Here is a 5,000-nt window from a genome sequence, read left to right on the forward strand (position 1 = left end):
GCGGCTACCCGCATCGGTCTTACGGGCGCCTCCACGCTTAGACGCCCTGCCCGATCGTGTTTCGCCGGCTTTACGGCTGGGGATTTCAACCCGCTCGGTCTCTGCGGGGCGCCTCCACGCTTAGGCGCCCCAATGAACCGTGTTTCGCCGGCTTTACGGCTGGGGATTTCAACCCGCTCGGTCTCTGCGGGGCGCCTCCACGCTTAGGCGCCCCGCTCAACCGTGTTTCGCCGCCTTTACGGCTGGGGATTTCAACCCTTGCGGCTACCCGCATCGGTCTTACGGGCGCCTCCACGCTTAGACGCCCTGCCCAATCGTGTTTCGCCGGCTTTACGGCTGGGGATTTCAACCCGCATCGGTCTCTGCGGGGCGCCTCCACGCTTAGGCACCCCGCTCAACCGTGTTTCGCCGGCTTTACGGCTGGGGATTTCAACCCGCTCGGTCACTGCGGGGCGCCTCCACGCTTAGGCGCCCCGCTCAACCGTGTTTCGCCGGCTTTACGGCTGGGGATTTCAACCCGCGCGGCTACCCGCATCGGTCTTACGGGCGCCTCCACGCTTAGACGCCCTGCCCGAACGTGTTTCGCCGGCTTTACGGCTGGGGATTTCAACCCGCTCGGTCTCTGCGGGGCGCCTCCACGCTTAGGCTCCCCAATGAACCGTGTTTCGCCGGCTTTACGGCTGGGGATTTCAACCCGCGCGGCTACCCGCATCGGTCTTACGGGCGAAACTCCACGCGGAGTCACCCTGCCCGAACGTGTTTCGCCGGCTTTACGGCTGGGGATTTCAACCCGCTCGGTCTCTGCGGGGCGCCTCCACGCTTAGGCGCCCCGCTCAACCGTGTTTCACCGGCTTTACGGCTGGGGATTTCAACCCGCTCGGTCACTGCAGGGCACCTCCACGCTTAGGCGCCCCGCTCAACCGTGTTTCGCCGGCTTTACGGCTGGGGATTTCAACCCGCACGGCTACCCGCATCGGTCTTACGGGCGCCTCCACGCTTAGACGCCCTGCCCGAACGTGTTTCGCCGGCTTTACAGCTGGGGATTTCAACCCGCTCGGTCTCTGCGGGGCGCCTCCACGCTTAGGCGCCCCAATGAACCGTGTTTCGCCGGCTTTACGGCTGGGGATTTCAACCCGCGCGGCTACCCGCATCGGTCTTACGGGCGAAACTCCACGCGGAGTCGCCCTGCCCGAACTTGTTTCGCCGGCTTTACGGCTGGGGATTTCAACCCGCTCGGTCTCTGCGGGGCGCCTCCACGCTTAGGCGCCCCAATGAACCGTGTTTCGCCGGCTTTACGGCTGGGGATTTCAACCCGCGCGGCTACCCGCATCGGTCTTACGGGCGAAACTCCACGCGGAGTCGCCCTGCCCGAACTTGTTTCGCCGGCTTTACGGCTGGGGATTTCAACCCGCTCGGTCTCTGCGGGGCGCCTCCACGGTTAGGCGCCCCAATGAACCGTGTTTCGCCGGCTTTACGGCTGGGGATTTCAACCCGCTCGGTCTCTGCGGGGCGCCTCCACGCTTAGGCGCCCCAATGAACCGTGTTTCGCCGGCTTTACGGCTGGGGATTTCAACCCGCGCGGCTACCCGCATCGGCCTTACGGGCGAAACTCCACGCGGAGTCACCCTGCCCGACCGCTTTTCGCCGGCTTTACGGCTGGGGATTTCAACCCGCATCGGTCTTACGGGCGCCTCCACGCTTAGACGCCCTGCCCCACCGTGTTTCGCCGGCTCTACGGCTGGGGATTTCAACCCGCGTGGTCCGTGTTTTTCGGTAACATATTCGTGTTCCTTGCCCCCGACGGGCCGTGTTTTTCGGTAACAAAATCGTGTCTTTTGTCCCCGCTGCACCGTGTTTTTTGCCCCGCTCAACCGTGTTTTTTGCCCCCGCTCAACCGTGCTTACTGCCCCCGCTCAACCGTGTTTTTTCGGTAACATAATCGTGTCTTCGGGTAACATAATCTTGTTTTTCGGGCCATTTTACACCGACGGAGGCACCCACAGGGGCCATGTACACCCCGCTTGGCATGTACATGAGGGGCTGCCTCTTCCAAAAATCCTTCCCCCCTATAGGGGAATATGCATTTTGGGTCTCCAGCCACGCCCAGGGTTACCACCCCCTGGAAATCCCCCAGGTTTACCCCCCATTTTATGTGGATGCATAGATTCAGACCGCCCTGCTCCACCGCTTTTGGCCATTTTTGCCCAACGTTAGCCGCTTCGGCGTGCCGCTGGACTGTTTTCGGGCCTTTTTCACCGACGCTTGGCCGTATCCGCTTAGTTTTCCCCAACGCGTGGCCGCATCCGCTTAGTTTTCCCCCGCTGGACTGTTTTCGGGTCACTTTTGCCCAACGTTAGCGGCTTCCGCTTGCCGCTGGGCTGTTTTCGGGCCATTTTTCCCCCACACTTGGCCGTATCCGCTTAGTTTTCCCCAACGCGTGGCCGCATCCGCTTAGTTTTCCCCCGCTGAACTGTTTTCGGGTCACTTTTGCCCAACGTTAGCCGCTTCCGCTTGCCGCTGGGCTGTTTTCGGGCCATTTTTCCCCAACACTTGGCCGTATCCGCTTAGTTTTCCCCAACGCGTGGCCGCATCCGCTTAGTTTTCCCCCGCTGAACTGTTTTCGGGTCAGTTTTGCCCAACGTTAGCCGCTACCGCTTGCCGCTGGACTGTTTTCGGGCCAATTTCCACCGACTCTTGGCCGTATCCGCTTAGTTTTCCCCAACGCGTGGCCGCATCCGCTTAGTTTTCCCCCGCTGAACTGTTTTCGGGTCACTTTTGCCCAACGTTAGCCGCTTCCGCTTGCCGCTGGACTGTTTTCGGGCCAATTTCCACCGACTCTTGGCCGTATCCGCTTAGTTTTCCCCAACGCGTGGCCGCATCCGCTTAGTTTTCCCCCGCTGAACTGTTTTCGGGTCACTTTTGCCCAACGTTAGCCGCTTCCGCTTGCCGCTGGACTGTTTTCGGGCCAATTTCCACCGACTCTTGGCCGTATCCGCTTAGTTTTCCCCAACGCGTGGCCGCATCCGCTTAGTTTTCCCCCGCTGATCCATTTTCGGGTCACTTTTGCCCAACGTTAGCCGCTTCCGCTTGCCGCTGGGCTGTTTTCGGGCCAATTTCCACCGACACTTGGCCGCATCCGCTTAGTTTTCCCCAACGCGTGGCCGCATCCGCTTAGTTTTCCCCCGCTTAACTGTTTTCGGGTCACTTTTCCCCAACGTTAGCCGCTTCCGCTTGCCGCTGGGCTGTTTTCGGGCCATTTTTCCCCAACACTTGGCCGTATCCGCTTAGTTTTCCCCAACGCGTGGCCGCATCCGCTTAGTTTTCCCCCGCTGAACTGTTTTCGGGTCACTTTTGCCCAACGTTAGCCGCTTCCGCTTGCCGCTGGACTGTTTTCGGGCCAATTTCCACCGACTCTGGGCCGGATCCGCTTAGTTTTCCCCAACGCTTGGCTGCATCCGCTTAATTTTCCCCAGCTGAACTGTTTTCGGGTCACTTTGTCCCAACGTTAGCCGTTTCCGCTTGCCGCTGGACTGTTTTCGGGCCATTTTCCACCGACTCTTGGCCGTATCCGCTTGGTTTTCCCCAACGCTTGGCTGCTTCCGCTTAATTTCCCCCAGCTGAACTGTTTTCGGGTCACTTTTGCCCAACGTTAGCCGTTTCCGCTTGCCGCTGGACTGTTTTCGGGCCATTTTTCACCGACACTTGGCCGTATCCGCTTAGTTTTCGCCAACAATTGGCTGCATCCGCTTAATTTTCCAAGCTATACTGCTTTCGGGTCAGTTTTGCCCAACGTTAGCCGCTTCCGCTTGCCGCTGGGCTGTTTTCGGGCCATTTTCCACCCACGCTGGCACCGACGGGGCCATGTACACCCACGCGCGTGTACATGAGGGGGCACCCATTTTTGAAAACCTTGCCCCCCTATAGGGGAATATGCATTTTGAGGCTCTAGCCACGCCCAGGGTTACCACCCCCTGAAAATCCCCCAAGTCGAAATCACCCATGTAAAATATTCAAAAAAATCTCAAAAAATCACAAAAAATTTATAAAATCAAATAAATTCAAAAAAAAAAAAAAAATTTCAAAAATTCAAAAAAAATTCAAAAAATTCAAAAAAATTCAAAAAAATTCAAAAAATTCAAAAATTCAAAAAAAGTCCAAAAACCCAAAAAAACTTCAAAAATTTCAAAAATTCAAAAAAATTTCAAAAAAAATTTCAAAAATTTGCCCCGCTGAACTGTTTTCGGGTCACTTTTGCCCAACGTTAGCCGCTTCCGCTTGCCGCTGGACTGTTTTCGGGCCAATTTCCACCGACTCTTGGCCGTATCCGCTTAGTTTTCCCCAACGCGTGGCCGCATCCGCTTAGTTTTCCCCCGCTGAACTGTTTTCGGGTCACTTTTGCCCAACGTTAGCCGCTTCCGCTTGCCGCTGGGCTGTTTTCGGGCCAATTTCCACCGACACTTGGCCGCATCCGCTTAGTTTTCCCCAACGCGTGCCCGCATCCGCTTAGTTTTCCCCCGCTTAACTGTTTTCGGGTCACTTTTCCCCAACGTTAGCCGCTTCCGCTTGCCGCTGGGCTGTTTTCGGGCCATTTTTCCCCAACACTTGGCCGTATCCGCTTAGTTTTCCCCAACGCGTGGCCGCATCCGCTTAGTTTTCCCCCGCTGAACTGTTTTCGGGTCACTTTTGCCCAACGTTAGCCGCTTCCGCTTGCCGCTGGACTGTTTTCGGGCCAATTTCCACCGACTCTGGGCCGGATCCGCTTAGTTTTCCCCAACGCTTGGCTGCATCCGCTTAATTTTCCCCAGCTGAACTGTTTTCGGGTCACTTTGTCCCAACGTTAGCCGTTTCCGCTTGCCGCTGGACTGTTTTCGGGCCATTTTCCACCGACTCTTGGCCGTATCCGCTTGGTTTTCCCCAACGCTTGGCTGCTTCCGCTTAATTTCCCCCAGCTGAACTGTTTTCGGGTCACTTTTGCCCAACGTTAGCCGTTTCCGCTTGCC

The sequence above is a fragment of the Carex rostrata genome, unplaced genomic scaffold (assembly GCF_964058835.1).
Source record: "Carex rostrata unplaced genomic scaffold, lpCarRost1.2 SCAFFOLD_38, whole genome shotgun sequence".
Lineage (NCBI taxonomy): Eukaryota > Viridiplantae > Streptophyta > Magnoliopsida > Poales > Cyperaceae > Carex > Carex rostrata.